This window comes from Rousettus aegyptiacus, unplaced genomic scaffold (genome assembly GCF_014176215.1).
Source record: "Rousettus aegyptiacus isolate mRouAeg1 unplaced genomic scaffold, mRouAeg1.p scaffold_m13_p_8, whole genome shotgun sequence".
NCBI classification, from domain to species: domain Eukaryota; kingdom Metazoa; phylum Chordata; class Mammalia; order Chiroptera; family Pteropodidae; genus Rousettus; species Rousettus aegyptiacus.
Genome location: NW_023416311.1, coordinates 51,407,958 through 51,431,670, shown reverse-complemented (window position 1 = coordinate 51,431,670; position 23,713 = coordinate 51,407,958). Strand labels below are relative to the sequence as shown.

Here is a 23,713-nt window from a genome sequence, read left to right as displayed (position 1 = left end):
GGGATTATTATATTCTTGTCATTGCTATATTTAAACACTTGCCTTAGATTTTACCTAGAATTGTTTTCCTTTTTCTTTTTAAAAATAATTTATGAAAATTTTCAGAGAAGATCAAATGTATCTAGAGTATTAAATATAAAAAAAGCCCCAAATTTTGTTTTACTTTATTTGGTAGAGAAATATTGGACTTTCAAATCTCACTACAAACATCTAAAACAAGAAAAATATACTTAACCATTTTCACTCCCCCCTTTTTTTCTTGTTTGTTCCCCTCCTTCAAACCAGGATTGACCTTTCACATATTTTATTTTTCTTCTTGGGTGAAGGCCACATGCTGAGTATGTTAAACAATGTGAAATGCATTATTGACCTTTTGTTATCACAGTGTTTTGAGAAAGCCTATTCTCAGGAAAAAAGATTCATGAGAAATTTTCAGAGAACATCTAAGAATTTTTCACAGCCCAAAGGTAGCTGAATGAGCAAAAATCATAGCACGCATGTGGGTAACATCATGACGAAACCACAGACACTGATTCTTTGTAGAGAGCATAGTTACACTACAGTTTGAAAAAAAAAAGGCGGGGGGCTGGAAAGAGGGCAAAATAAATAAATAAATAAACACTACAATTTGAAGGCTTTGAAGAGACTATGATCCAGCCTGAAGATCACACAGCTTTGAGAAAGTGGGTGTTCTTAATATGAAATGATTTATTATAGGAAGGTCTCCTAAGTGTGATCTATGTTTGCTTATAACTGTCAGTTGATGCAGTTTGTTAGTTTTAAAACATACATTTATTTTTAATTGTTTAAAGTAGCTTAAGTTTAAACTCAGTCAAAAAATGATTATTTCCATCAGGAAGTGTCAATGATTAGGAATAATAGTGTAGCAGTATAAAGATCATGCTGAATTATCCTTTTCTAAGATGAGAAAAAAAATAACTAATAGGAAATAATAGAATAATAGAATACTATATTATTAGTATGAGACTGCAAGCTCACATTAAATATGACTGTATGACATTCAATATGACTGTAAATAAATGCTTTCCATTTCCTAATTCTGGAAAGATTTGATGGAAATCCACTTAACTATGGTCGATCATAGGTGAAATACCAAAGCAACTTCCATATGTAATACAAATATAAGCAACTCTAATGTTAGAAAGAAATACCAAAGGCAAAATTACTGGCCTAAAAAATTCAAAACAGTGTCAGAGATGTGCAATCACTCAAAGTTATTAGGTCCAGGCAATGAGGTAACACAAAACAATCAGTAAGGTTGTATTCTTTTTACCCTCAAGCACCTGACATCTCAATGCAGAGCAGGCAAATGAAGCATGGAGACATCAGCACATTCAGAAAAAAGTAACAGAAAAATGTAATTCTTGTGACAATTCTCAATTCTGTGATGTGACTTTAGTGAAGACTTTTATGGAAAAAATAAATGTGTAAATTTTTTAATAGGGAGGCTATACCTGATATTAATAAAAATTGTTTTGAAAACTAACTCCTGATCATAAAGTATTCTATTTGAAAATAATAGGCAGAGATAATTTAGAAACTTGTTGTGTTTTAAGCTATGCAGTTAAAATACTGGTATTAATAAATTTTGCTTTAGAAATGCTAACAGAAGAAATTAAGATTTGTGATTTTTGGCTTGTAAAAATTTGAATAATTCCCAAGAAAAACGATCTGTTTCTCAGGACATATTTGGAGAAAAAGTAGAAAACAAATTCCATATATCCTATTAATTTCTAAAGAACATCACAAGAAAACAGACCTTAATAAATGGCATAAGTATGTAACAGAAAAATTGAAACAAAACCTTAAAGCAGATCATGAACTAAAGTCACAGGTAATAATATTCTGTGAAATTAAAAAACAAAGGAGCTAATCCAAATATAGTCAGTAAGAGTTTATATGTACTTATTATAAATCAAATGTAATGCTTGAAATTATATAGACTAACCTAAATTATAAGGATTCAGTATTTGACCAGAAATACATTCCACATGTGTAAAAGACAAAAATGGATATTCTTTTTAAACTTCTATTAGCATAATCAGATAATATTGGTTAACTTTACTAGCCAACCACAGAGTAAAATTTTAAAATACATATTTGCAAGTATCTGCTTATATACAAGATGACATTTAAAAACTATAAATTCCTCGTGAGGAGTTTATGAAAAAAGAATATTAACTTAAGTTTTTAATCCTAATTAGGAAAAAAACAAATGCAAAGAATGCATTAATCCAATAATGAACTCTTTTAATTGAGTACAAGCTATTATAATTTTGAGCTCAAATTTATATCTGTCATAGGCTAAAATTTAGCAGTGTTTTCAAGTTAGCACATAATGTAGTTTGTTTGTATTCATTTCTTTTTATAGAGATGAATTTTTTAATTATAAAATAATTAAAAACTAATTTTTATAGAAACTAATTTTTAATTATAAAATAAATGCAAATTTTCTGTAGAAAATTTGAAGAAAAAAGTAATGAATGAAAAATATTACCTATAATATACTACATAGCGATAATTACTGTTATATTGTGTGGCATCCTTTTACTTCCCTGACAGTTTTGGATATTAATATATATCACAACCATTCACAAACATACTGTGAGTATTTTTCCATCAGCTAGGCTGTTTTATTTCAGATATTATTAATTCCCTCTCCATTCCTCCTTTCCTTTCTGTTTTAATATTATAATACTCTGTCTTGTTTTATGAAACAAACTCACCTTGGATTTTATGGGTAAATTGTGCATTTCTTTTTTCTTTTTTAATAGATGCAATCATTGCACTAATTCCCAGTATGGAAGCTCTCTTCTTGCTAAGCAAAATGCCTTATCTACCCTCCCTCCAACATATCAATCCTGTTTCTTATTTCAGAAAAACTGAACACTTGGAATACCTTTTCCCACTAAATCAGTATGCTACAGAAGTCCATATTTATGGTTACAATGTGTGATTGTGAATGTGTTGTATAATGTTTTTGCGTCCTCGGAAAAGCTACTTCATTTCCTTGGACATCAGTTAATAATATTTGTCATATAAGCTTGTTATGATCCTGTAAAAGAGAGAGTAAGTGGGGAAGAATATAGCATAAAGCTTGAAACATAGAAATATGAATTGAATTTCAACATATCTCATATTCTTCAAGTCCACTCATAATTTCTACTTTTCTCTTGGCATCTTCTATAACTACACATTGGCTGGACAATTGAGGTCACGTCGTTTAACCTCAGTGGGCATGTTTCCTTAGTTGAGAAACAAAAACTTTCGATTGTATGCTGTTAGGGTTTCCTCGATCTATGAAATTCTATTGCTGTTTCATTCAGATCTTCTCTTTCCATGACACCGCACATTCCCTGACAAACTCTTGGCCCTGCTCTTGTTCCTCCTCCCTATTCTGTTCCCTGTACCTTCTTTCAGGTTTCAATACATTACAAAGCAAAGAAGGTACTGAACAAATGCTTCTTGATTCTAAAGCCAGCAATATATGAGATTTGATCTCAAAATATATTAGATAATAATCTCCTTATTAGCCAAAGTGTAATTATTTCAAGCAACTAACATTTTAGAAATAAAGCAAAAAATGTTATACTCAACAGCATTTAATATACTAATGACAGTTTGCACTCAACATATTAGCAAATAAGGGATATTAACTTGCATTGTAACCAAAGAAATCTAAAAGTTCGGAAATAATATTTTTTCTCCTAAAGCATTATTCTTCAAATAATCAAACATGAAGATCTCTAAAAGAATTTGAATATAAAATATGGAATCTCACTGTGCCAACAGTTTTTAACTTAATATTATATTATGTGCAAAGTTTCCATTTTTGAGACCAGAAATTCTTTTATCTGGAATGTGAGATGAAGTACGTAACATAGTGTCCTGTACACTCATAATTTAGAGGAGTCTTTTCTCTTTCTCCTCTTACATTTAATCTTCCCACAACTGAGCTTTGTGCTTGGTTCCACAGAGGGATTCTGTTAAGGGTAGGTAATACGGCTTCTTGTTCTAAATTGTCTATGGAACTTTGAGATATACAAGAATTGGCTTTCTATAATTCATCTTTGCACAAGATGTCTGCATCTCTCCAATTCTACACTCTGCCCCATCAAAATAATTATTTTATGATATCTGAATATTATAGATGAATTTTCAGGGGTTCTGTACTTCATATTTGTCAATATGCTGGTTCATTCTTAGGAGGAGTATATGTAGATAAGCTAAATAATATAAAACTTAAAGTAATCATCCCAGGCATACCGAAAGAGAACAGCTCTGCTGTTTTGTTTTCAACTGTTCAAATACTCCTTTCACTGTATTCCCAGTCTGCAGTACGCAACATAACATGAATTCATTTTTTAAAGTGCATAAAACTTAATTTTATTTTAAAACTTATGGTAAAGTTCATGGTACATTTTTTAAGACTATGAGAAGACTTGTTTGCCACAAAAGTAGAGTTGGTGATCCTTTCTTTAAAAACAAAAATAGAACTTCCATCACTGTACTTACTAAGAATAATTTCCTCCCCCCACCCCCCATGAATTAAGCTTTATATTATTCCAGAGATACAAAAAGTGACAAGTCTTAAATCTACTTCTCATGTTAGGAAACAAAGGGACAGAGAGGCATATTTAATGTGATTTGGCAAGCTAGGAATAAACCCAGAAGTAAAAATCTAAGCAATTTATTAAAAGATAGAAATAATGATAATAATTTATTGAGTATTTATAATGGGCCAGAGACAGGTTTTTTTTTTTTTTCTTTTAAATTTAATCCCTACCACAAACCTATGAATACTTATTTCACAGATGAGGACGATGAGGCTTAAGAAAGTTACTTAACCAGTTTAAGAAACCAGGATTTAAGCTCACATCTATCTGGCTATGAAGATTTCAATTTTAACTAAAAAATAATTGAATTCTTTAGTTCTCAAGAGCATTCAGCTTGGAATAGCAAGTCCATGGGTCTGTTTTCTACATAGAGTTCACATGGGGAAAAAGTAAGATCAGTATGATGTATTTTGGTGGTTAACAATCTGGTGTTAATAGTGTTGATGTGCTTTATGCACGGAGTTTTTCTGGCTTTTTTGTTTTATTCAAAGGCAAATAAAAACTGACCAGTATATGGGACGCACTTTTCCCAAGTATACTCTCAAAAGTGTTTGAAGTTAGAAGAGGATTTTGTAGTTTCAATATATAACTTTCTTAACCACACTGCAAATGCCAAAGGCAGTGACATTGTATCAAAGGGTAGGGATTTCCATGCAGATTCGAATAAGGCTTCTTAAAATATTTTGAAGTGTCAAGAAAATGAAAATAGGAATTTGTAACCTCAAGAGGTCAATCTGTCAAAATTTTTTCCCCTGTCTTTTTATGCAGAGTTCTGTATTAAGTAGGTGATAAAAAAGAAAATAGAAAATCTTTTCTGCAGAGGCCTTCATAGTCTACATACAGAAAATTTTTATCCACCTTCCTTAGCCTAATTCATCAGAGGCATAGAGGACTCATGGCATGGGGAAAGGAGTAAGGATACTATGTTAGGCTGAATAAACTCTATATTCTATGTGCTACTTATTTGTGTTATTTGATGTCTACTATAGGAATCACACTTTTACTTTAACTCTGAATTTCATCCTTTTATTTATTTACTCTTAATCTGGATGGGTACGTAGGTTGAGTGTAGATACAGTGTTAAGAAACTCTATATCTACCTATACTATATTGGTTTTGCTATGTATCTCATATCTTATTAGTGGACATATAACTCCCATTATTGTGATATTAGTAATTCTACTTCATAGTCACAGTTTCAAATACTCTCATATGATCCTCATAAAATCCTGTGATATATACTGTAGTACATATTATCATCCCTACTTCACAGAGGGTGCAATTAACAGCTCAAGAAGTAAAATAGCTTGTCCAATATTGCTCAGCCAGTGAATTTTACATTGGTATGTTGGTAAAAGTTAAATACCAGAGATTGACGAGGGAAGAGAGCATTGCTGATGTGTAGCATTTACCAGTTTCTGTGGTATAAATATTCCCATCACAGCTGATATCAAGCTATTAACCTGACATCAGTGAACACTGATATTGGAAGAGATGGCACAATCAGCTCTTAGAAGTCAGTACAAGCCAGCTCCAGTACACCCTGGTTGCAGAAAGAGATAGATAATATTCCTCCTGGCCTATAGCCCCATATAGTTTACACAAGAAAATTCAACATTAAAGAAACTTGTCTTTGAAAAGTTTCCAGGTGGTTGTTTATTTTTACCCCATTTGTAAAGAGAGAAGATGAGAGCATGACTTGCATCTCTGTAGAGATAGCTCCACTGCAGACTAACAGAAAGTTTAACATTATTATATAATAAAGTAGAAAAAGACGAATCTATTTTTATTTCATGATATCTTAGCACAGTTCTGGATATACAGTAGGTAGTTAAGGAGTGCTTATTTAATTAATTCTTGCTGACATTTTAGAGATTTGTAGTGTTAATAAAATGGAGCACATTCATGGCTTAGCATTCTCTCAGTCGCAATATTCAATAGTGGGAAAGCCCTGGAAAAGCTGGCATGTGGTTTTGCTTTACCGTTAGCTAACTATGCGATCTTGAGCAAACCACTTAAACTAATTCGGCCTCAGATTACTAACCAATAAAATGAGATTTCTACTACACCTAAAACTCTGATTTATAAAAGGTCCTAAGTAAATTAAAATTGAGGAACATGAAAATTTCATCCAGTTGTAGCAGTAGTGTAATCTTTACATTACTTGTAGTCAGTAACTATTACTATTTTTATAATGTGTGATCTGACATAACATGCAGCATTTCCCTTCAATAACATTATAGAGCTGTTTGATAAAATCATACATGTTGAAAAACTCAACATCATTTCTAGTTTTCTGTAATACTTGTAACTAGGGGTAATAAAAATTAATTATAAATTCATAATAAATTGATTTTTGATCATCTAAAAATTATAAAATTATAATTTTGAAATTTTGAAGATAAAGCTAATGGAAGAGCATGATATGGGAAAACAGAATTTTGTTGAGAAGTGAAAAAAATTAAACAAAAATAAAGAGGACTACGTTAGCTTTTATTTACCATCTCAGAAACCTGAATGAAATTTAAATGGATAACATCAAAAGTACATTATATGCTAGTTAGATTTTGGTGAAAGAGAATTTCTAAAATAACTGTAGTAAGTAAATGGAATTCAACTGTATTTTGGGATAGCTCAAAGATAATGCTTAAAAACTTTAACTGGTGCATGGAGGCTATGACCAAAATGAAGTAGATATAATGCCACAGGTTTTAATGACCTTCTCTTTTAACCTAATAATTGAATTCTGAAAGACAACTGAAATTTATCATCTAAACTGCCAGAATGAGGAAGTGGTGACGTCCAAAAGGTGAAGCACTGGAAACATAAGAGGGGGATGGTCTTTCACGGCACGATGAAGGAATGCAATGATGTTAATGCTAAAGTGCCTTTCGTATGATCCTTCTTACGAGATCAGATTGCTTTTTGAAAATCTTACATTTTTCCTATTAAAATTAAAAGGAAGTAGTGAAATTATTTTTGATTATGTGGAGTTCTACACAAAAAGAAAGAATTAAAATCAAATGGGGGTAAGTTATCATAAAGCTTAGCAAAAATGAGTTAGATATTGGAAGATGAAAATCATTATGGTGTTTTACCCATGCAAATTTTTTTCATTACATAAACATTTATTCCAAACAAGTACTTATTGATTACACTTCCACATTCCCCAGCCAACATAAGAACAGATTCCCAATAAAACTCCATTTTACTATAATAACGAAATGCAAACAGCTCTTCTAATGGCCTGATGATCTTATTTTAGCTTGATTTAGACCATTTTCAAATGTATATGCCCAGTTTACATCAATAAGTCAGGTTACATTAACCTTCCAGATAGGAGTTGTGCTAAAATCTATTTCAAGAGAAGGAAAGACCAACAAATGTGATCTATAATCCATTCAATAATGTAACATGCTTGCTAGCAAAGTGTACAAATAACATTAGCCCAAATCAGAATTCTTTTCAAAGCGCAGTGAAGTAATGGAATCAAGATATCCATAAGCAAGTTTAAAGTAGTTCTTTTAAGCTTTCCTTGCAAGTTTCAAAATAATAGCATAAGGGAAAGTTAGTAAAATTTAGGTCATTATTCTCTACTTTTACTCCTGCCATAAATGATGTTGAAGGGACTGCCCGTTTAGACAATTGTCTTGTCCTTGGCATAAATTTATCACTCAGTAAAGTGCTTTCTATGAGCATATAAGTTGAGAAAGGGGCTTCCAGCTAAGGAAAAAACACTGTGGAGGAACATTGCTGAGGCAATACTAGGAATGCAGACTTTGGAATCTGAATTATATTCTAAAGCTACCTGTCACTAGAACTACTATGGCTATAATTCTGCTCCATGAGATTAATTAGAGGATAATTTAAAATTTTTATTTAAATTTTGGTCTATGGCCATTCGACCCTGAACAAGCCTGATCCTGTCTGATCTTGAAAGATAAGCAGGGTCAGGCCTGGTTAGTACTTGGATGGGAGACCGGCTAGGAAGACCAGCTGCTGTAGGCATAAAAAATAAAAAAAATAAAATATTGTAAGCTGACAAGTTCCTTGAAATCTGTAAGGTCAACCAAGGCATTATTTGCCTAAAAAAATAATAATAATAATAATAAATAAATAAATTTTGAAGGGCTCTAAAATGATATATAATGTTTTACATTAAATCAAATGTTAATAAATACTTGTTTTTATCCCCCTCTAAATGTCAATCTTTTTTGATGAAAGACTAATCTAATGGAATCAATGCTAATTTTCCTCCTTTTTCTCTTTTTTAAGCCTAACTTAATGTTGATCTCTTCAAAATATTTTTAAGTAGAATCACTAAATATATAAATTACATTTAAAAAATAGTTGCTGAACAAGGTAAAGAGAGAACCATCCAGATGGGAAAATATATTTGTAAGTGACACTTCAAATAAGGGCCTAATATCCAAAATATACAAAGAAATCATACACCTCACCAACAACAACAACAAAAAAAACACAAATGATCCAATCAAAAAATGAGCAGAGGACCTGAATGGACACTTCTCCCTAGAGGACATACAAATGGCCAACAAATATATAAAAGGTGCTCAACATCACTAGCTATTATGGAAATACAAATCAAAACCACAATGAGATGCCATCTCACATCTGTTAGAATAGCTATAATCAACAGGACAAGTAATAACAAAGGCTGGAGAGGATGTCGAGAAAAAGGAACCTTCATACACTGCTGGTGAGTCTGCAAATTGGTACAGCCACTGTGGAAAACAGTATGGAGTTTCCTCAAAAAACTAAGAATTGATCTACCATATGATGCACTAATCCCTCTTCTGGGTATTTACCCCAAAGATTTGAAAACTCATATCTGAAAAGATATTTTCACACCGATGTTCATAGCAGCATAATTCACAGTGGCCAGGACATGGAAGCAACCGAAGCGTCCTACGACAGATGATTGGCTAAAGAAGCTGTGGTGCATATAAACAATGGAATATTACTCAGCCATAAGAAGAGATGAAATACCGCCATTTACGACAACATGGATGGACCTCGAGATAATCATGCTAAACAAAATAAGCCAGACGGAAAAATTTGAAAATCACATGATATCACTTATATGTGGGCTATAAACCTAAAAGCAACAAATGAACAGGACAAACAAATAAAGACTCATGGACATAGAATATAGACTAGTGGTTTGTAGTGGGGTAGGGGAAGAGGAAGGAGGCAGACGAGGTAAAGGGGGTTGAATACAGGGTTTAGGGGGACAGTGAAGTGGGTAAGAAAAATCAAATATACGGTAGCTGAAGGAAACTGGACTTTGGGTGGTAAACACACAATAGAACATACAAATGTCAAATGATAATGTACACCTGAAAATTATAAAATTGTATTAACCAATGTTACCCCAATAAACTTAATTAAAAATTAAAAATAAATAAATAACTAAATACATTTATAAGTAAAAAATATAAATTAAAATAAATAAAGTAAAATAAAATAGTTGCTGAATGGAAGATCATTAGTAGAGATTTTTTTAAAAAAATGTTCTTGTATTGCTGAAAAATAAAACGATCTGTAATACAGCTATAAAGGTAATTACATTATGTAATATACTATTCTTCACAATGAAAAATATAAAAGTGAGAATGTACTACAAAGTCAAACTTTGTATAACAAACATCACCTTTCCTGAGACTTGCCCCTATTATGACGTTTGTCATAATATTCAGTTAAAATGCAATTAATAACACACTTTGCAAAAACAACTCAGAATTCATTATAGATCTAAAATTAAGAAAAAACTCTAAAACTCTTAGAAGTACAGGAGTAAAGTAACATGGCCTTAGGCAAAGCCTTCTTAGATATGACACCACAAGCACAAGTGACAAAAGAAAAAATAAATTGGACTTTATCAAAATTAAAAATGTTTGTTTCAAATGAAGTCATCAAAAAACTAAAAAAACATAGAATAGGAGAAAATGTTTGCAAATCATATATCTGATAAGTGATTTACAACTAAAATACATAGGGAAAAAAATTTCCTACAACTCGATAATAAAAAGTAATACAAGAGACAAATAATAGTGTGTTAGAAGAAGGTGATACAATTGGAACCCATACATTGTTGGTGCTCGTGTGTGAGAGTAAAATGATGTAGCCCCTTTGGGACAAGGTCTGGAAATTCCTCAAAATATTAAACCTAGAGTTACATATGATGCAGCAATTGCATTCCTAAGTATTAGATTCTCTCATAAACCAAACTTTAGTTAGACTCCTCTGAGCCCTCTTGTCAACTAGGCCTCTGCGTTGGCCTCCTGTGTCCATCTTCACTGAGCCCAGTTTTAGCAAGAACCGTGCCAAGTTAGTTTAGGGAGAATTTTCCTACTTTTGATATCTGATCAAATGCCTCATCCTCCACCTTTTTCTAGTTCACTGTGATTTAATGAATTTATATACAAATGAAATTTAATATATTGTACTGATGCAATTATGTTAGAAAAGTTTAGTCACATAACCTATGCACATGGCTAGATAACACTCAACTAGTGAATCTGAGTTCAGTTTAGTTTAGTTCTTGTTTTTGTTCAAAGAATTTGATGAATTATTACTTGCGTTGTACTACTAAGGCTTAAAAATTATCTAGGAAAACAAAATAAAACAAATAGACAAACAAAAATCCTAATAGTTATTACTTTTCAACTTCATAAATTTTAAAAGGCAGAGAGAAATGATAATTAAGTTTCCATCTAGAATATGAACTATACAATTAACTGAATACAGCAATCATGAAATTCACATAAATTTAGAGACACTGCCTAAGATAATCATTTATTTTACACAATTTGTTTTCTTTTAGCTATACTGATATAATAGAAATTCAAGAATGAGAGTAACAAAACTTTTTTTCCAGACTGAATAAAATATGTGTCGATGGAGATAATTAGCTCAGAATTCTTAACAATAAACTTATCAAGAGGGTGACACATAACTTCCTTTAAAATGAAAATGTAATTGAAATGGCTTTTGTTGTTGTTGTTGTTCAAGAGGAATATTTCCATATTAAAGCATCTCAAATCACTTGTCTGACAATTGATTCTCCTTGGAAAAAGAAAATCTGAAGATAGGCAGTCTGTGGGAGTGGGTTTACAAAGCATGTATACAGTATCCTTGACCATCTGTTTCTCTTTGTGTTAGTACATTCAGGTATTATTGTTCTGTGTGCTGACTCAAATTTCACTTATAAACTTTAATGCACGAAACACGCAGAGTACAGAAAGCAAGAGATGAATCTGGGGACTATACAGGTTCAAAAAAAGAGTGTACACTGCTGGAGAATAAGTTACATTTAAATTTTGGAACAAGAGTGATTATGTGTCATATATTAAGAAATCTAATACCAAATCTCTAATGGTCTTGCTTAACTAATAAAAACACCTCTAAAATTTCTTGGTTGTTATCTCAATATTCATCCTTTCAAATAAAGAGGATAAATGAAATGCAACACCGAAAGGGCTACAAATCATTAAAATTCCAGAGCACTCTAGAAGAGCTGTCCTTCAGTTTGTAGAGACATAAAGAAAAGGCTTTTTGGTTTTGGCCTAGCAAATGTGCATGAAAGCAAACTCAGGACCTCAGGACAGAGCCATATATCTGAGGAACTTTAACTTACAGACTCTAAGGGGGTTAAAAAGGAGCCAACATAGACCATCCATGGATGCCCTTAATTAAATAAGAAAATGTACCTAATTAGGTCCTTAAAATGGCTACCTACATGAGAGATTGTGGTAAATAAAATCCTTAACCAGCTTACTAGAACCAGTGATTATACACTGAAGAAGGCAAACCAGGTGGATTTCTGGAGTGAAATGGAAGGAGAAGCATAATAAATATTATAATTGTTTTGATCAAATTTAAATCATACTATTTAATTTATATTGAAATTTCAAAAGAAGTGCATGAAATTTCATGGGTTTTCAAAAGGAGAAAGGTTTTAAAAAGCCTTGAGGATGGTCAATGGGTTCTATCTAAATACATTTTACAATATTAACATTAAACTTTCTAAGTCAGTGATGTTGAAATGTAGTAGTAAGCACAGAAATAAGAAGTCCACTGATGGCCTCCTCTGATAGTTTTCATTTTGGTTATTAAATTCTGTTTGTAGCATATGGAGTTCCCAAATTCTTAAGCATTCAAGAATTCAGAGTTATCTAATCTTGATCAATTGCCAATTAGTTTAGTATTACAAACCTTAATTTAAAGAGAGCTAAAAATACTCACTATGATTGTTCTTCCCACAGCAAGAATTATCAAGTTAGAGACAGACTCTGAAAGTACAGGGCAGTGATTGAACTCTAAACATTAAGTATGGCCTTTTAGGGCTAGCAATTGTTATGATAAGAAAAATAAATTATATTGCATACAAATGGAATATCAATGTAAAAGTAAATATGCATTTTATATTATAGAATCAAAATCCATCTTAGGTAGATTTTTTTAATCATTTTTTCTAAATGATTAAATAAAAATATTTTTTCTAAATAAAAATAATAAAAATAAAAGAATATTTAATTTATAGCTTGTAAAGAACTTTCTCAGAAATTGAATTGCCAGTAAGGCTCAATTTAAGTTGACTTTATAGGTTAGTAAGGTCAAAAATATAATTATAATTTGTATAATTTATAGAAAATTAATTTGGCAGAATAAACAAATCCTTGCCAGAATAGTACATTCCCTTCTCTTATAACATTTCATCAGTACTTTCTGCTTTTCCAGAACTCTAGTTCTTCAAAGAGTATTCTGACTAGAGAGAAACGCAGGCAAACTGATATATGTACTGGTTAAAAACCTTCTTTTCAAAATGTGATGGAGGTTTGGTTGGTGTAAAATGACCTAAAACTATTTTTCATATGTGGTTTTATAGACTAAAGAAATTGGAACTACATTGCCATGTTAAGTGATGATCTCCCATTTTTTATTGTCACACAATCTGGCCAGTGTCCCTGCTCTCTATCTCTTGTCCCATGTTTAAGAACTAACTACATATTTCAATGTGGGAAAACACTGATCCTTTTCAGACAGAAGCTCCACATAAGTTTCAATTTCCAGTTGATTCATCAAAACAAAGCTGGTTCAGAAAGGGGAAAAATTACAAATTGCTTACATCTGTTCCACTGAAAACATTATTCATACTCTGCCAGTGACGATGGCTAAGCCATCTGGGGAATATGATAGGTGCTTGGGGGAAAAAGAAGCCATCATAGTGCAATGAAGAAATAACATGTGTGAAAGTCTCAAGGTTCCTCATGGTTCAGTGATGGCTTTCAGGTATTTTGGGATAGACAACTTCTGATTACATACACATCAACTAGAAACACTTACCTACTAAACAATTTGACATAGTAGATATTAATTTATTTAACATACTTGTTAAATAAATTAATAAATTATTGGAATCAAGAGTTTCTGAGATAAACAAGTAAAACACATTATTACAGGTTATGATTAGGAAATGGAACAATTCATTCTAATTGATAAAGTGAATATATAAGCATACTATGAAGTATAGCTATATAATAATAGAGTTATATGTCACATATTATATTTACATATATAATTATATTTAATACATTAATGTGTAGAAAATAATGTAAATAAATATATGTAATGCACATGTAAATATGTATCTCCAGTTTGCCATGCAAATATATAAATATACAAACATTCCATAAGTGTAATTATTTAAATATCAGAATGTGTAGTTGACAATAGTGCCTTAAAATCCAAAATAGTTTGGGATAGCAATAGTTCTTTTAACTGTGTTAGTTGAAGCAAAGTTTTTCTCATTTCCTTTTTAGCTGTTAGGAAAACATAGTCTGTTGTTTGACTATGCAGATCTGAATAATTCCTGATAAAACTCTGCCTAAAATAAGGCATTTTTTTTAATGAGATTTATTTCAGCCGGTTTTACTCAAACATGCTTGAATTTGGTACTTGACCCTGTTTTCTACTTTTCAAAAACTTTTAATATGAAATGAAAAAAGACATTTGCTCTAAAATTGATTTACTGCCACCTATTTGGACACACCTGAGGGACCATGTATGTTAATCCCCTACTAGGAAAATGCTTATATAATCACTAATGTTATTCACTGACCTTCTGTTGGCATTAGTGATACAAGTTAGAAAATTTCAAATTTTACTATACATTTTGGCATTAGTGCTATAAATTGATAAAAATGTTGAAAAAGAATAAATTCAGATTCAAGGAATAGATATGAATAATTCTTTTAAATCTGGATTATAGTGTCTCTTTTTTAAGCTTTTCACCAAAACACTTTGGGGGATCTATAGCAATTTTGTCTTCATTGAAGAAAGAGAAGGACGATGCACATTTTAAATCTGCACGGCTGACAAATATTCCATATCCCTCTCAAGAGAAATTTTGAACCAGTTTGTCTCCATAAATTTCACAACAATCAAAAATGAGAAGAGGTATGGGGTCACTTCCAGTGTTCATATTTAGTCTAGGCCACTCTGCTGAAAAAAATCACATTCAAATGTGACTGGAGCTGGGTATTTGTATTCATTCTACCATGGAAACAGTTTGAATGCTATCCTCTAGAGACTTATGTATCTCAGTGACAGCTGCATTGCCACAATATGCTGAAGTGGCTCATACTGACAGGTCATATCCTGGATTTCACATTCTGAATGGCAGCTGGGATGCCAGAGAGTTTTCTCACAGTGGGTGGGCCCTCCCGTGGGCCCTCCCTGGTTTCAGAGACAAGCTGCACTGCCCCTGTGTCGCCACAGACTACCCTAAGAAGTCCAAGAGGTACCTATGTCACTGCCTAAATATCAGTGACATTCATGGCAGCAATCTCTACGGCTCTATTAGAACAGTATGAAGTGCCTTTTAAGTTCACAGATTTTATGTGTCCTGTTGTAGTACTTTTCCCGGATGCCACGAGCAACATCAGCACTATGTACACTGTTGGTAAACAATGATTCACATTTCAGGTTGAAATTTAAATCTACACATTATCTGTGTATATATAGATATATAAACTAAAGTAAAAATAAAACACCTGAATTTACAGTTCTGGGACATCTCAGCAATCAGAGCAAATCTTACTGTAACAACAAAACACGAATCCACTCTCATTCACTGGAAAGTGGATTACCTGTCCTAGGTGAGTCCTTGTGTCCTTCTAGGGGTGAGTTTCCAATTCTCAAATTCATTACCAACTGCCGCTTGCACAAACCAACCACTGTGCAAAACTCAAATGAGTCAATAGGCGATAAATTAATATGTGCCTGTGTGAGGAGTGTTTCCCTCAGCCTTTCAGAGCTCCTCACTTGTGCCAGGCAAGCAGCTTTTCAGGGCATTCCCCAGAGCACCTGAGAGAGCGACTCTTTGCTATACTTTTTGCAGCTTGAAGATCCACTTTTCACTTGCTGAGACTTCAAAAAGCAATACCTTTTTGAAAACCTCTCTGAAAGTGGCTCATCATGGAATTGAAATTTTTTTGTTAGATGGGAACATAGGTTGGGTTTAAGATTTTTAAGGACATCTTTGCAAAAGAACTTCTCTCTGCCCCAAAGCTTAGATTATGCCTTAAATTTTCTCACTTGTGGGACACTAGAGACATCTAGGGCCATATTTCATGATTAAACCTGCGGTTCACCTGTTAAAATATTACTTCCTAATTGAGAAAGGGAAGAGTTCAGTTTTCTTTTCAAAAGCTCAGATTCCTCTGAAATGTTCTTAGCAAGTCTGAGAGTGAGAAGCATTTTCATTAACTTAATTATTATAGTCAGGAAAAACAAAGCCATGTCAAGTGACCTACTATGAAATGCCGATACAGACAGTATTTGGGTCCCACACTGTGCCAGTGGAGGGTGTGGGAATAGAGATTTGCTAGTATAGAAATATTTCCAAGTCATAAATCTTTACCTATGAACTATGAATATCCTGCATGTAGAAATATCAGTGTATGCACTAACTCACATTTCCACTCATCCCACAGCCATGCTGTGCTCTGCCTTCTCAGGATAATTACTAAAAGGATACCAGTGAACAGCAGAACCCTGCAAGCAGTTTAACCCAGGACTCTCTGCCAGGACTGTCACTCTCCCCCTTCAAAGCAAAATCATCTTTAGGGCTGATGTCCTCTTCTTTGTCTTTTTTTTTCCCTCTTATGGATTAGAAATTTAACCTAATCCATTTTCAAACACAAGCATATAGATCCTCTTTGATCCATTTTCCTTGACTCTTCCTAATGATTGCCCAAATGCTTTGATAAATATTTTCATTTACTTGCAGTTTTTCTTAGCCTTAATTCTATTTTAAAGTTATAAAAAAAAATCTAAAAACAAAAAATGCTGACAGAGACAGATCTGTAATAGGGAAAGGAAAGTCATAATTTGAACCAAAAGTGGACATAATAAGTTATTCACATTCCTAACTTCTCAAATGCTTAAATATAACCTGAATTGTCATAATGTTTCTATCTAGCAACATTTCCTCAACTAAGTAAAACTGAATTTTCTAAAATATAATTAAATGAGAGAGAGATGCAAAGTCTTATCTATTATTTATGGCATACTATTAAGAGCACGATAGTGATATTTTTGCAATCTTTGGCCATGAATGTACAATATTAAAGATAAGGGGCTTGTGTGGCCCAGTCTGATTTTAGCCTTTTATATAAATTATAAAAATATTGCATAATAAGACCTGTTCTGATGGGCAAATAAGTGAAAGTTTGCAGAGTTTAGTAAAATGGACACATTGGAGCCAGACTGATGGGGTTCAAGGCTCAGTGCTACCACTTAACTGCATGAGCTTGTAAAAGGTATTTAACTTCATCATCAATAAAATGGTGATAACCTTTATTTTATAGGTTTGTTATAAAGACTAAATAAGTTAAAACTTGTAAAGCGCTGCAATGTCTGGCATGTAGTTAGCACTATACTATTATTGTTGAATAAAACACCCAATAAGAAAGCAAATTTTTAAAGCTTAATCCATTTCTAAGCTAGAAACTGTGCATATGCAGCACATATCTACGTAAGACAAATATTTTATTCTTCTGCATTCAGGAGAGCCCTTTAAACACTCAGCCATCCTGTTCGAGACTGCCCACCTCTGGAGGTTATGATGGGGTATCTGTGAGAATCTCTCATCTCTACGCTTCCTCGAGACGTCACTAGGAGTCCTCTTCGTACACACACACATACACAACTCAGAGATGGAAGGTCTGAAGACTCTAAGAGCAGTCCTCTAAGCCTGGGATGAGTCATTGGTCAGGTCGGGGGAACATGCGTGCTTTCAGCCTCAGGAGTAAAGACTCATCTCCCTCCTCCAACACACAAGAAAAACTATTTTATGTCTTATAATATCTATGGATAGTAATATATTATAATATTGCTTGTGAATTTAGGCATGCAGTCAAGGACAAAGATATCCTTTTGAATGGTTACATTATATTTGTCTATGTGTGTACATGTGTGTGCATATGTGTAGAGATATGCAAAAAGCATATGTGTATATAAAACTAAAATTAATTTCAAAAGAGATACAAATTTTTTCTACAGTGAATTAAGTACTCATATATATTTATATAACCATACTTGTATATGACTTCAAATCTGAATATTTTTATTGCAGTTACCTAGATGGTAACTGTAAGTACAGCCTTTTCATAACAAATCGTTAAAATATAGTATGATCAATATATTATTTCTTATAATTTAGACCCACAATTTCTCAAAACGAATCCGTGTGTGCATATGAGTAGAAACTGTGCATATGCAACACATATCTACATAAGACAAATATTTTATTCCTTTGAATTCAGGAGAGTTGAAACCGAAGTTACTGGTTTTACCAGTGGATCATTACAATATATTATATAATTATATTTACCTACATAAATCAATTTTGGAAAGATTTCTCCTTTTTCATTTACCACTCACGTCCTCTAGCAACTACTCAGTTATGAGGGTCTACTATTTGCCGGGTACTCTGTTGGGGACCAATGCAGAACAAGATAGATACCGTTTACCTCCCTGGGGAAACAAACAATCTCCATCCCATAACTGAGTACTCAGCGAGCCTTTTAGAAACCAAGAAGGGAATGTATGGAATGCCTTTGAGGTGCCCATATCAGGACAAGCTCTAAAACGTGACTATAAAAACACTAGGATTATATCATACAATATAAAACTCTTCCCAATTTTATAACTTAGTATCTGGATTCTTGAACAAGTTTCTCACTCTTTATTAGCCTCAACTGTTCTCATCTTAAAAAGAGACTCATAAAACCTATTTGTTATGAGGGTTAAATGAGAAAATAAATGTTCAATAAATGTAGTTATTCTTATTGCTATTGGCCTTCCTCTTGAGCAGAGACATCCAGTTCTTCTCTAGCATATCTTGCCTTCTCCATCCTGCTTCAGCATATTCATTTTCCTTTCATTCTCCACTACTTCTGCTCTACCACTTAACTTTACATTGGAATTGGAGTCCAGTGCTTAGCTAGATGACTTGCTCCTAGATGGTTTGACCCAATCATCTCTGAAGGGGCCCGAAACGAATCATTTGATTTTTAAAAATCTTCTCATTTGACTCTTGATATAACTTTTCTACAGTTGTTGTTATTGTTGCTGCTGTTGTTTTTAAACGCCTACAGCACCGGGTATTCCTAGATAGTGTTTCTTTTTGTTTTTTGCTTTTTCGGGGTTTTTTTGAGTGGGGAATGGATGGGTGATATGTGAGTTGAGAAGTGATAGAAATTTCTATATCTCAGTATCTGGAATCATAACTTTGTTTAATACATTGCTTCTGTAAAAACTTAGAATTTATCTATGAGTTCTAAATGGAATCTAGTAGTTTAAACACAACACTATTTAACGTTGTCTAAGCATATACTAAATTATCAATAACACATGTCATATTTGAATAAGTTAAATGTGTGGTTTTTTAAAATTACTATTTATACTTAAAGCAAGAATTTTGATACAAATCTGTCCACAATTTAGGTTTTATCTTTTTTTTTAATCTTAATTCCAGGTGGGCTAGTTTTTCCTTTTAGAGCTCTGTTGGGGAACACGGTTTTTGCAATTAGACCTAAGATTAAATACAATATATCTGGGACATGTGTCTGAGGGAAGCCTTCTTAATTAAGTCTTAAAAAAAATATTGAGGACATTTCAGTATCACAGATGTTTCATTATTGAAGATATTTTAGTTTCGCAGATATTTCATTTTCAAGTATGCTTTGGACCACAGCAACTGTAATAATAAAAAGAAAGACTTGCTATTTCCATCAATGAAATGTAGGAATTGTTCTTATTTTCAAAGTGTGACCTTCTCTCTTTCAGATACTATAGGTTAGTGCACTAAAACCTATTGTAGCATTTAAAAAATTCAATACACCTTTAGCTAACTTCTACATCTTTCTGGATCCTTCTCTTTTTGCTTTAGACCATCATTAACTTAAAAACACTTTAAGAAATTAGCCTCTAAAAATATTCTAAAATATTCTAAGAATATTTTGGCTCCAGTTGCCAAACATGACACTAATTTAATGGCAGTACAGCTCCAATCTTGCCAATTCTTGCTCACAAATCTCTACTGATTCTCCATTTTCAAAATAATAAAGTTATTTGAATAATAAGTATTGTTCGAGGCTTTCTAAAGTCTGCCACTAGTCAAACTCTTTAGTAACTTCACTGTCCTTGCTTAGTTATTTATTTTTTGACTTTATTGATTTTGTGTTAAGCAAGGTTCGTTTGCCCTGCTGCAACACCATCTTCCATTAGAAACATCCAATCCATCCTTTAGGGCCCAAAAAGCCTATTTTTAATGATACATCTCATAATTTATATAGATGATAATAATTCTTCCCTTTTTTGCATTAATTCATTCACTCCATATTTAATCAGGTGTTATACACTGTGTTATGAATTCAAAAGCAAATAAGGCAAACTCTCTACCCCCATATCACACAGGTGTTTGTTTAGTTATATCTGTTAGTAAGTTACTCTTGTTGGTTAACATATCACATCACAGACAAAATTGAAAACCACAGAGATTAAACTAATTGCTCTTTGTATCCCTGGGCCCTTGGAGGGAACTTTGCATTTAGAGAAAGACAATAAATCTTTGTTGAAGTGAAGTGATTCCCTAGTCTATTGTGGACTTATGACTCATGATATTTGGCACGCAGGCTTTTTGATGATTTACATTATTTCAGCTATTATAAGTTGCTCTCTAAAATATTTTTACTGGTTTTATTGGCCTCCAAAATAAATATGAAGTATAATAAATTAAAAATTTACTTTAATGCATTTCCATTGTAAAAGGCACTATGGAATTGAGAGGAAGAGTACAGATTCAAGCTGCTTGGCTTGGATTCTGGCTTGGCCTTTCATTAGCTGTATAAACTTTGCAAGTTACTTCACTAGTTCCTTCCACAGTTTCCTCATGTGGAAAATAAAAGTAATAACAGAACTAGCTTACAGGGTTGTTTACACACTGTGAAAATAGCTTGTAATAAGACTGGCACATAGTAAGTTACATGAGTGTTAGCTAATATTAAACAATAAAATGATTTCAAAAGGACATCTGTCTTTACACATGTCATTTTCTCTGCCTTAATCCTTTTTTCCTTTTTCCCTCCCTATTCCTACATTAACTAAAACAGAAATTTCTCCAGCAGATCTTTTTTTTTTTTAAAATCAACTTGCCAGTTTTACTTCTTCAAGAAGTGACTCTCCCACAGTATACTTTCCTCCCCAATCATAGCATTTGTCACAATTTCCTGGTACTGATATAACCGTCTGAGTGAAGGTGAGAACTGTGTCTATTTAAGCCAAGTTTGTAGCTCAAACCTAGCAAAGTACCTGACACATAGCTTATGTTCAACAAAAGTTGAATGACAGATAAAGTTACTGAAGAAAATTAAAGTTTAGGAATTCCTCTTAATCAAGTTAGTACTAATATCATAATAAAGGAGAGTGCTAAAAAAATGAAATCTAAATAATATTATTGTATAAAATATATATGTTATATAATATTTAGGTCTATATTTAAAAGAATTAGAAAAGTTGAAAGATTGAATAATGATAGGAAATAAAACATGGAATCCTATAATGATAAAAGGAGCAATTGTTAATTTGTGGGGCATGAGGTTCAGATCTATTAGCAAGTGGTCATTTTAGTAACTATAAAAAGTGATATTTCTCTCTTAGATTATTTGGTATATTAAGAAATATATTTGGCCTTTGCCCGCAGTTCTTGGCACAGAACTCCTAAAACGTTTAAAATTTTCTGAGTGATAGGCATGTTTTTGTTAATCGCAAAGTCCCTTTCAATTACACTTGAGTTTATGCTAAAAAGTTGACTGAGGGTAGGGCTTCTATATACCTCAGGACTGGGGCTGGTGATTAGAAAGATCAACTAATTAGAGGGTGAGAACTTTCAGTCCCACCCCTGACCTCCAGAAAGAGGACACTAAAAGAATATTGTAAAAGACAATAGAGATTTACCAACAACAAATGTAGAGCTGCTTCGTCTGCCAAGTTTGGAATGAATGTATTTCTGCTTTGGGGGCTGTATTTAGAAATGTCCATCCATTATTGATATTCATTAGTATAGAAAGATAAACATCATTTGACTTCACACCAAACTGAGAGAGACAGAAATGGAGAGGAAGATAGAAGTGGAGAGGTAACTCAAACATCTGGAGTAGAGTACTCCCTAGTATAAGAGTAAGGCATAAGATGTAATTACTAGGTCTCCTACTAGTTTTTCTAGCCAAAGATTTTATTTATTTCAATATAGTTTATTAGAAGCAACTGTTATTAATTTAAATCAACCAGCAGAAAGGGGTGGGAATTGCCTGGAGAGTGGGAAATACAGGTATCCCCTGCTTTTTGGAAGTTCGCTTCACTTTAATGAAAGACTTACGTTAGTACCTGTTTTCACCAACCGAAAGAAATTTGAAGAGGATTTCAATTTTGTAAAAAAAAAAAAAAGCAAAAAATTGCTTCAGCATTTGTTTTGCGGCATGCATTACTGAGGCATCATGTACCACCACCGAGCTCCAAGCAGCAAGAGTGGCATCAACAAGCTACCTCCCTGGGAACTATACTCAGCATCTCCCCATCAAGCTGCCATAGTACTGAATGGTATCTGTGAGCATCTGGGCTTTATATCTATTTTTTTCTTGCATTTGTTAGCAAGATGTGTCATTGCTAACAATTATTATTGCTTATTTGCTTTATGCCATTTTGGCTTACGAAAGAAATGTTCTATCTTGGGAAAGCAGGGAAACACGTACCTGGAAAGAGAAATGAGCCTTACTTAATTACCCAAAGGGCAACTTAATACATCTGTTTTTTAAATGATGCATTTATTAGAGCTAAGCCTTACTTAGCACTTACGATGTGCCAGGAACTGTTCTATATGTTTTACATATACATTGGATTATCATCTCGGCAAAACTACAAGGTAGGTACTCTTAAAAATTTTATTTTGCAGATCAGAAACCTGAAGCAGGATGAGAATAAAGAATTAGCCCAAAGTCATAGAGTTGGTAAGCTGTGGAACTGAGAATTGAAAAACAGTTTCCCTCCAGAGTCTATATCCTAAAAATTAGGTTGAGTTGAATTTCAGTAATGCTATTCCTTTGGCCATGGCATTTTAGTTGACACTACATTATTTCTACTTTAAAAATTAAATTTTTAAAAGGTAAAATGTGACTGAAGTTCCAATACTTCATTTTATAACTTTCTTGAGTATTATTCTGAGAATAGGTATGTTGTATTAACCGACAAAACATATACACACTCACACGATGAAGTAAAAACCCTTCTAAAATCTAATTTGGAAAAGAAGGTCAACATGTTTTTTCTCAGTTAAATATATGATACCTCCTACTAATTGTAATCTGAAATTTAACAACTTTCACTTTTCTATGGCAAATGTTAAATCTCATGTGGACTTTTCAATTTGTTCAATTTGTTATCATTCCATATCTCTGAGGGGGACAAATAATTTTTAGAAATAAAAAATA

General features: G+C 32.7%; 1 protein-coding gene and 1 pseudogene across 1 annotated transcript in view; one reads left to right on the top strand and one right to left on the bottom strand.

Annotated features, from left to right (window-relative positions):
- Nucleotides 1-23,713, bottom strand: part of ST8SIA4 (ST8 alpha-N-acetyl-neuraminide alpha-2,8-sialyltransferase 4) — an 85,388-nt gene that overhangs the window by 4,033 nt on the left and 57,642 nt on the right.
- On the top strand, nt 8,527-8,645 carry LOC118606966 (annotated as a pseudogene).